Source organism: Schistocerca cancellata, chromosome 1, assembly GCF_023864275.1.
Source record: "Schistocerca cancellata isolate TAMUIC-IGC-003103 chromosome 1, iqSchCanc2.1, whole genome shotgun sequence".
NCBI classification, from domain to species: domain Eukaryota; kingdom Metazoa; phylum Arthropoda; class Insecta; order Orthoptera; family Acrididae; genus Schistocerca; species Schistocerca cancellata.
The window spans coordinates 518,887,219-518,898,470 of NC_064626.1; positions in this window are offsets into that span (position 1 = coordinate 518,887,219).

Genomic DNA, 11,252 nt, shown 5'->3' on the forward strand with positions numbered 1-11,252 from the left:
CTGACAGTCTCTCATTTCTGGGAGCACATTCTCCACAAAGCCAATGCAAGTGTCAACCATCCAAATTCCCAGCTCTGAGATTTACCCGTTTCTGACGAGAGGCTCATTGTCCCTGCACCTGACTGGCCATAAATGGTCAACTAGCTGTGCTGACTGCGGGGATCCCATTGCCCTGGACCTGCTAGAGTTTTGCTGTGCAACAAACTGACCTTGTTTCATACCAAATCTAGGCAGTCGATTAGCTTGCCTACATATGCATAACATTACATGCAGCTGCAATCACATCTCCCTCTAAACATCCCTTGCTCATAGCAGTTCGCTACAACTACTACGAAATCATACATAGAGTAGATCCAATGCAATCCTGCTCACTGAAAATACAGCTGTGGTTCCAAGATGTCCCATGGGCATCGGCCCATTACATCTCTGGTCTTTGCCTACACATACTGGCCTATGGCCCCTCACTTCACTGGTAAGGGTGGATGGTAAAAACTTACACTGTACAGGGTCGTCTGCAACTGGAAACTGAACCAGCACGTAGTTAAGGTTGGTCCATACTGATTTCCATTTCCACGACATGCTGGAAACCTTTCTGAACCTTTTGTAAACAAATCAGGTAGTGCTCCAGCAACAACAGAGTTGCACTCAGCTCTCCATACAGGGTATGTTGTACAGCTTCCAGTAATTCTACCACTTCCACCTGAAGATAGCCTATGGTATTAGTTAGCGACTTAAAAAGCCTCACAACCAATACCCTTTCATCCAATGAATCCATTTGGATCTGTAAACCGCTTGGTCCCTGTTCACTCTGTCAACTGTTGTCTTTGCATACCCTGTTAGCTCTGTGATCAGTCTCTACAATGTGTGTGTCTTTGTTTTTTTGTCCGCAGCTCGTGGTCGTGCAGTAGCATCCTCGCTTCCCGCGCCCGGATCCCCGCGTTTGATTCCCGGCGGGGTCAGGGATTTTCTCTGCCTCGTGATGACTGGGTGTTGTGTGATGTCCTTAGGTTAGTTAGGTCTAAGTAGTTCTAAGTTCTAGGGGACTGATGACTGTAGATGTTAAGCCCCATAGTGCTCAGAGCCATTTAAACCATTTTTTTGTGTCTTTTTAGCATCTCCTATTCCGAGTTTGATGAGTGCGTAGTGTGCCATTCTAGTATTGCTTTACTAATATCTTCCAGTTCCCTTATTCTTCTCAAGGTCTCATTCAGTTCTTGGATAACGTTGTCTTCAGCAGACCTGAATACTGTTTCTCACCAGCATCCATCTATACCCTCTTGAACCATCAAAAGGCTTATGGTGCTACATCTATAACTTACTGCAGTTGATGATGTAGCTGTTCATAGGACATAAGTAACTGGTGGTATTTCCCCCATATTGCCGGCCAGAGTGGCCGAGTGGTTCTAGGCGCTACAGTATGGAACCGCGCGACCGCCACGGTCGCAGGTTCGAATCTTGCCTCGGGCATGGATGTGTCTGATGTCCTTAGGTTAGCTAGGTTTAAGTAGTTCTAAGTTCTAGGGGACTGATGACCTCAGAAATTAAGTCCCATAGTGCTCAGAGCCATCTGAACCACTTTCCCCCCGTATTGCTTTCCTCTCTGCTTCCCGTCATAATTTCAGGAATGTTTCCTCCAGCCTATGTGAATTTACAATGACTGGTGATTATAACTCCCTGCTGCTTGGTAAATAGCACTTCACTTTCCAATTGGTGGTCCTGCAGTGGTCCTACTCCACCTTTGGTCGGAAGTTGTAACACCACAAGGATGTGGGCACCACTGACCCCCATCTCCAGTGTGCTGCAACCTGGGAAAAAGAAACCATTGTTACTCTCCCTCCCTCTTTTGAAAATTCGAATGTACCCCACACAAGTTCTCACCTGAATAGATCACAAACAAAAACACCTTTGAAGGTAACAACACCCCTGACATAAAACTACAATATTTACAGATTCTCCCCATAGTCTCTGTAGCAGTAGAATCACTACGTTACAAGTATACACTGCCCTCTCAACCTCTCTCATAACTTACAACACCAAAATAACCTTATATACTACTTATACTAAACAAATTTTCGTGATACTCACAATCATTCTTTCTTAATTCCAAGCTCATGTGGTATCTCATGTGTAAATGGCACAAGTTCCTTATGGTTCTCATTCTCCCTATCTTCACATTCTTTGTTCTTAGTGGTCAGTGCAGGCACTTGTGGCAATAATCCAGAGTGCCTTGAAATTGTCGTCCGACTTGAACTATAACCGTTTGAGTTGGCGATTGTTGCTTGACATTTAGTGGTGACATCATCTCGATCACCTTATAAGGCCCCTTGTACCATGTAATTAACTTCTTGGTCTTCCCTTTTGTGGTATACAGACTCGACAGTGTCATCTATTGTCCTACTCTGTACTCTGGCAACTTTCCCACACGTTTCTCTAGATCTTCCTAATGCTCCAGCTTTGGCGTTTGTCCTCTCTACATGTTTTTACATTCAGCTTAATGTCTTTGTAAAATTCTGAAATGGCTCTCAATTCCTCCTGATTTCTGGTTTGACTATATCAAATGACACAGGCATCTTCCTCTCATACACTACCTCATTGGAGAAGGCCCAGTGGTGGTGTGCACTTCGGAATTATATTCTGGTATGACAAATGGTAAGTAAACATCCCAATCATTATGGTGGCTGTTGACATAGTAATTCAACATTCTAGCAATAGTATGATCCAGACACTCCGTTCTACCATTAGCTTGTTAGTGCAATGTGCTTGTTTTTTTAGTTTTCACGCCGATAGTAGGTGACATGCTGCTTCATCAAGTCCAACATGAAATTATTACCTTGGTCCATGATTAACATTTCAAGGACATAAAACCTTAGGAACCTGTTATTCATCGTGGCCTGCAGCACCATAATCCTTGTTGATTTGGAATGGCAATCAGTGATATATATCATGAGAAACGATGAATAATAGAATGTAACTGTTTCCACTGCCGTCTGGCTAAACGGTTCCGAAATATCTATTCCTATCATCAGAAAAGGTTTCATTGCTTCTGATAACCTCTGTAGCAGTACTTTTGGCTGCTCAGATCTGCTCCTGTGCACATGATACATAATTCTTTATGTACTGATGTAAGTTCCTTTTCGTTATACTCCACCATTAACATTCTGCCTCTCTTTGATTTGTTGCACTATGACCCCCATGCCCAGATAGCATGTGGTCATGTGTTTCCTTCAATACTTCTTCTGTTAGCTAGACAGGTAAAATTATGTTCTACTTCAATCTCACTGATATACAAAGCAATCCACGATGCACAATGTACTGCATCTGTACTGTAAACAGCTTACAGTCCACCTCAGCAGCTTGTGCTCTCTACCCCACCACAAGTGCCCATACTAACATAACCTTCTTGCTCAATCTGTTTGCATTTCCTTGCCATAGGGCCACACTACAAAAATGTCATCTACGTGTCTGTAGAACACCTTGGGTTTATGGTGGGCAGTGTTCAGTGCCACATCTTCAAAGTGCTCCATGTACAAGTTGGCAATACCTGGGGCCAGGGGGGAACCCATGGCAACACCATCTATTTGTTCCGGGCGGACGTCAACAGCAGGAGAAAGCCAGCAGTATTAAGAGCATCATCAACCTGACAGAGAGAGCACTGAATGAGCCAACAATCTCTGTGCTGTCAAAAGGCCTGAACGTTGCTCCAACTCCAAGAACGTTACCAAAACGTGACATCATCAGCAACATCGAGCAAGCCTTTGGTGGACTCCCGCTGAGAGCAGCCAAGGAAATGAGGAGGGAGACCAGCAGGGTAGTCGAGAAAGCAAGAATGCCAAAGAACAACATTATGGCAGAAGAGTGCAAGGCACTGTTGAACCTTCTCGATGACAAGGATATAGTGGTCTTAGCAGCAGGCAAAGGGAATGTGACAGTCCTACTGAAGTCAGAAGATTACTGGCAGAATATCGACACCTTAGCACAAAATCCAGCATACAAAGAAAGGGGGAAAGACACTACTGCTTCTGTTATTCAACAGACCATCGATCTTCTGAACAGCTCAGGACTTGACAGAAACACCATCAGGAAGCTTTACCCTCAGGCACCGGCTCCACTGCGACTCTATGGCATCCCGAAGATCGATTTGGAGAATGTCCCACTACGTCCTATATTGGACACCATAAATTCTCCGACATATTGTGTAGCCAAGCACCTAGCACAGCTGTTAAAACCACTCGTGGGTCACAGCCTTCACCATGTCAAGAGCTCGACCGAATTTGTTAAGACACTCCAAGGGTTACGCCTGGACGAGAAGGATCTACTAATCAACTTTGATGTCACTTCTCTTTTCACCCAGGTGCCGCTGGATGATTCCTTAGCTCTGCTCGAAGATCACTTCGATGAGGACACACTCAGACTCTTTTGTCTCATGTTAACCACAACATACTTAAACTGTGGTGGGAAATTCTATGAACAAACAGATGGTGTTGCCATGAGTTCCCCGTGGCCACAGGTATTGCCAACTTGTACATAGAGCACTTTGAAGATGTGGCACTGAACACTGCCCGCCATAAACCCAAGGGTTTCTACAGACATGTAGACGACACTTTTGTAGTGTGGCCTCATGGCAAGGAAAAAACTGCAGGAGTTCCTACGCCATCTCAGTGACATTCATGATAGCATAAAATTCACCATGGAGGTAGAAGAAAATGGCTGCCTTTCCCTCTTGGATACTTTGATCAATAAAAATCCGGGCAGTACGTTGTGACACTCGGTCTACAGTAAGAAGACGCACATGGTCTTATATCTTAATGCTCGGAGCTGCCACCATCCAGCACAACGTAACTCAGTACTGAACACCTTATTACAAAGAGCCAGGTCGATCTGTGACAGCGAGAGTTTGAAGCGTGAGTTAGCACATCTGCAGGAAACCTTTCGAAAGAACGGCTACACCGAGACACAAATAAGATACGCCTTGCGTGCAGACAAGAGGCGGGAGGAGAAACCAGAAGCAGACGAAGCAAAACGTGTGGCGTTTCTGCTGTTTGCTGGACCGTCGACAGCCAAGATCGCAAGAATATTAAAGAAGCATGAAATAACGATCATCTTTCGTGCACCGAATAAAGTCAAAGATATACTTGGCTCCACTAAAGACCAGCTGGGGTTGCAGACGCAGGTCATTTACAGTATTGAGTGCGAATGTGGGATGGAATATATCGGGCAGACACAACGATGTATCTCCCAGCACTGTACTGAACACATCAGGAACATACGACTAGGACAGACAACAAGTCCGCGGTAGCAGAACCTAGCATTATCGAGGGACACACATTCGAATTCGAAAAAAACTGTGCAGCTTCAGCGGCTTCTGGGACTCAATCTTCAAAGAGGCAGTGGAGATACATCTGCACAACAATTTAGTAAACAAGGATAGCGGTTTTCAGCTCAGTGTAATGTGGAATCCCACAATTCGCATACAGATTGGATAGCCACCGGGTCTCGACGCCGGGCCGCGTCGCCCCCCTCCCCCAACCACCACCACCACCGACGCTGTACCCCTTCCCGGAGAAAGTGGACGACAGCCAAGCAGCTGAATAGATATGCAGAACACAGCATTCTAACACTTGGCCAGAAGATGATGGATACAAAACTCATCGCAACGTAGCGACAAGACAACACCACCACTCGGCTGATAACCCGAGAAGAATTCATCACTCGTGGGTTAATTGTGTTACACGCTTGTAGGAAGTTTCCTTTTACTGTGCCAATGAACTCGACAACTCAAGGTTGCACAATTCAGGTGTTGTCCTCTACTTTTGCCTTGAATGTTTACCTGAAGTCGTAGTGTCGAACAACGGCTCTCAACTCACGTCAAATGAATTTGAAACATTCTGTGAAAGCAATGGCACAAGCATCTAACTAGTGCACCGTTCCATCCACAGTCAAACGGCGGAGCGGAACGTTTTGTCAGAACCTTCAAGCAGCAGATGTCGAAACTTCGCACCACACACACCAGGGATCACATTGCACCTGTTTCTCGCCTCCTATCGTTCGCATCCACGAGATGGACCATCGTCGGCAGAACTGCTTCACGGCCGCCGTCCTTGGACACTGCTCCATCTGCTCCATCCTCCTCAGCATCCGGCGCCGAAGGAAGCCGCAAGTATCGCTTCGCACCGCATGACATTGTCTTTTACAGGGTTTTTATCGGCAACAGACGGTGGGCGCGAGGCGAGATCCTTCGTCGACTTGGCGTAAACATATATCCCATTTTAGGCCCAGACGGACTACAGCGACGACATCACAATCAAATTCGCCACTGTCATGTGCACGGTGATCCGTCTGTGTCTCTTCTCCCAGATTCACGGATTCCGAGGGCAGCGTGGCCACAGCAGCCGCCAAAGGGTGTCATCACGACACTGCGGAACGACCCGATGGAGACGGAGCCTTCGCCGCCTCCACCTTCTCTCGTCCTAATGAGGAGCTGGACCCGCCCTCGCACTAGCAGCCGACGCCTTCGACATCTTGCTATGGGCCTCAAAAGGATGATGCGTACCCTTCTGGTCGTTTGCTGGGAGACGTTTCCGCCAGAGTGATGGCCGGATGGCGGGGTACGGCCGGAAGCCTGACGTCCCCTGCAGCCACAGCTTCCAGTTCAGCGCAGCACCCACACTCCTGCCTCCCCGCCTTTTTCACTCTCGCTACATCGAGGATGGTCCGTCGCTTTGGTGGGGAGGAATGTTCCGGCGTAACATCAAGCGCCGGCGCGTCGGTCAAGAACATCAGAGCAGAGAGGACTGTGAGACGGCGTCAGCCAGTAGTACGCAGACTGACCTCTCTCTAGGACGACATCGAGACAGCAGCGGCATCTAGGCGGAGAGAATAAAAGTGACGCGCCGCCTGGCAGAGGCCAGTGGAAGACGAGCCGTTCTATGAATGCTACAGAAGTGACTTAGGATCTGTATTGTTTCACCTGTGTTACGAATAGCATATAATGAAGAGACGCCTTATCTGCCTGTCGCCCATTGCTTGCAACACTTCTGTCTTTTACAAAGTTAAGTATTGTAATCATTTCCTTTGAAATAAACTTTATTAATACGATTTGCTTGAATTGTTGTCTAGTGATCCGAGGAAGCAGGTTGCCTAGGCACTCTATGTTAGACGAGTGTGCAGAAAACAACAGAAACGAGCTTTTTTTGGACGTCAACAGTGACGACGTAATCTGTGCGACTTAACGCAGAATCGGCATTGAGGAGCGAGACAATTTGGATCAGAGCTGTCTTGATGACCTCGTCGATAATATGCTACGACAGATCCATGCCTGCATTCGCACAAGAAGGTGTTCCACCACGCACTGACGTTGCTCAGGAGTGCTGCGAAGAATATTTTGTCGTTACCCAGATATTTTTGTCATTTGGTGATTTTGACACATTGCAAATCGGTATACAAACATGTTTCATAGCCAATTTTTGTTTTATGTGCCATGAATTTCGAAATAAAGGGGTGACGCAAAGGTTTTGTTATTTATGTATTTATTGTAACACTTACAAAGTAGAAATTAGAATGTAAAATGTAATTTAGTTCCATGATTATGAGCAGCGAAAAACTGATGTGAGGTGGCCTCACAGTATTCCAGCTCCCATGCAGATAGTTTTGAGTTTGATGTTGAGGCTACAGATCAACAAGAGTTAATGAGGAACGTGATTTTACTTCGTGCGAAATGTCAGCTGCACATTTCAGAAGACTGCAAAATTTTACTGTGTGTGTTCAGATTCCTATACTTGCAAAATTTCACGTTAATACTCGTCGGACCTAGCCCAAATTCTGGTACATAGTCATTTAGAATGTATTATCGAGATACCGAAGAATTTAATTAACGGAAGGATGTCAAAAAATTTTTACTGCTTAGGGGGCTGCGTGAAGCCACTTGTTTAGAAAATGGTTCAAATGGCTCTGAGCACTATGGGACTTAATAGCGGAGGTCATCAGTCCCCTAGAACTTAGAACTACTTAAACCTAACTAACCTAAGAACATCACACACATCCATGCCCGAGGCAGGATTCGAACCTGCGACCGTAGCGGTCGCGCGATTCCAGACTGAAGCGCCTAGAACCGCTCGACCACCCCGGCCGGCTACTTGTTTAGAAACGCCGTGCTAATTTTGTGCTTGCATGACATTGGTAAGCGGATTTCCGTTACTAGAGTTTGCTTCAGCTTTAAGCGTTGACTGCTTTACACAGCTTAAGACATTAAAACTCACGCGATGAAACAGCCAGTGATAAGCAGTGGGTGTAATGCCCTGGCGGGCGGGCGACCTGCACTTGCCAGACGCAAAACACGAAGCCAGGGTCCATAAAAGCTGACGGCAGCTGGGCTATTGCGTAGCTCGTGCAGAACAAACAGCGAGTTGTAGGTGGGAAACGTGACAGTTGACGGAATCGCAATGAACAGCCGTGTCTGAACCAGCAGCCACGTCACAGGCTCGCCGCATTGACTGGGAACAGTTGAGTGTCGTGCAGGGCGCCTCACACGAGCAGCTTGGCACGGAGTGGTCCCTTTCGAAAGGTGAGCTGCTGTCGGCAAAGAAGGGTCCTTTTGCGGTAGCAGTGGTGGCGGAGAAGTTTTACTCCTGGGGGAGTCTGCCTGTTTCGCTGTAGATTATGTGCAATACTACAGTTTTTCTCTCTTCTGGCGTAACGGAACACGAACGACATATCCCCACTGCTGTTGCGAATACCGTCTTTAAAGCAAACTATTACCCACGAAGTCGTTGAACGTGGGATCAACTCTGAAGAGAAAAATTGGCCAGGCGCGGGTATGATTGGCGCTGTCAGGGTTCCGTAGCCGCTTAATTATGTATATAGCAGTTCATCGATCCTGGGAATTGAGAATCTCCAGATTTTTGCTTGTATCGACATTGATACTAGCAAGATATTGGTCCTGGGAGTTCCAAAAGTTTCGAGAGTGCTTTATTTCTAAATTTGAAGTCGGATAACAAATGACGAAAGAAATATTTTTGTGTGTTAATTACACATTAACAATTTTCGGAATTTTTTCCTTTATTTGTGCTGTGACACCTTGTTTCTTATCAAACTTCATCAACGGGAAGCTCTCTGTAGGTTTTGGTGAGTGAGTTTGGGAGTATCAAAATATGTGACATAAACGGCCGTATCTGTTGATTGCAATGACTTGCATGCTTAAGTTTTTTCCGCCGCCAAGGGACCATAGACCTTAGTACGTAATATAAATTTTAACTTGATACGTCTACCCGTTCATGAGAAAAAGGGATCTTAGACGGACAGACAGAGAGTTACATATCACAGGCCTATGCCAAAAAATATTTTTCATGTGATATATTTACAAGTTAATTATTTTCGGATTTTTTTTCCCTTTAACTTACTGTGAAAGCTTTCTGCTTGCCAAATTTCTTGTTTCTAGGTCAACGGTTTAGATGAGTGAGTTGATGAGTGTCGAAATATGTGACGTAAATAGCTGTACCTTTGGACTGCATTGACTAAGAAGCTTAGACGTACTGCACTTGCAAGAAACTGTAGAATTGAGTATGTGACATAAATTTCAGTTTGATGCGTCTACCTATTCCTGAGAAAAAAGGGGCTTAACAGACGGACAGACAGACAGTCAGACAACAATGGCAAAAATTTTTTTCTTGTGATATAGTTACAAATTAACAATTTTCGGATTTTTTTATCTTTACTGTGAAAGCTTGCTGCTTGCCAAATTTCATGATTCTAGGTCAACGGGAAGCACCTTATAGGTTTTGATGAGTGAGTTTGCGAGTCTCAAAATTTGTGACGTAAATGGCCGTACCTGTTGTTCTTTTTTCTTAGAAACTTCATTTTCTTACATCGCCAAGGGAACGTAACCTTAGTATGTGGCGTTAATTTCAACTCGATACGTCTATCCGTTCCTGAGAAAAAGGACTTTTAACAGACGAACAGACGGACAGATAGACTATAAAGTGATCTTATAAGGGTTCCATTTTTACCGCGTGAGGCGCGGAATCCTAAAAACGATCAAGAGACCCTACGAATGAAGAAAATGAGAAGATTCTAGTATCTTATTCACTCCTTTCGGCATATCCTACGTGTCCACAGCATTCATATCGAAATTTATTGGTCTTGAAGACAGGAACTTTTCGGCACTTCATTTACAAAGTGATCAGCAGCTGTTCGTGAAATACAACGTATATCAATATTTTATTCAAATCTCTCTTAAATTTTTGTTAATTACCCTGGCATCCAATTTGTTCACTAGCGACTCTTCTGACGAAAACTCACTGTGTAATCTATAGGGAGTCGTGTTGTCATTACACTCAAACACCAAACCAAAATGTGGACGGACAAGCCATGGAGGACAAAGGACGTGGTACCTAAGAATGATCCACCTGTTCACTACGGTAACAGTTCTGCTCTTTTTCCTACCAGAACCTTGAAAGAAAGGTGCACATCAAAAACTGAACGGTTTTATAAAACAGAGAATCCACACACAATACAAAAAGGTATGTAAGTAAATGTGTATGTTCCACATCTCCTACTAAACCACCGGACAGATTTCAACCAAACTTGGTACACATTTCCCTTACTCTCAGGCATCAATTTCTATGGGATAAGAACCACCCGCCATTCATAGTTCAGAAGATATGACGTCATGAACAATGAGATGCGTGAAAAATCGCCGCATCATGCATGACATTTAAATTTATTACTTCAGTGATACTAACTCTATCCACAAAATATATCGCAGACAGCATCCACATATTCCGTCGAACGTACCTGCACAAATATATCGTTGTACGACACATAGTTCAAGAGATATGACGCATCATGCATGAAGTTTTAATATGTTTATTCTTTATTACTAAGACTCTTCTGCAATAGAATAACTTAAGGAAAACGCTGACACCTGGCAGCGTTTTTGAGAGCTTTGAGCTTCGAAGACTATACTGTTGCAGGCGAAAACAATAGACTTCTACGTAACTATGAAGAGGCGTTACCACGGACACGTTTAAAAAATCGCTTTGTTGACACGCGAAACAGCTGCGCCCAGCGTACACACGCCGAGTCTAATGCATTATTGAACTCTGTGACCTTCTGGCTACAGCTCTGTACATTAATTTTTACTGTTTCTTACAAGGGAACCTCCCCATCGCACCCCCCTCAGATTTAGTTACAAGTTGGCACAGTGAATAGGCCTTGAAAAACTGAACACAGATCAATCGAGAAAACAGGAAGAAGTT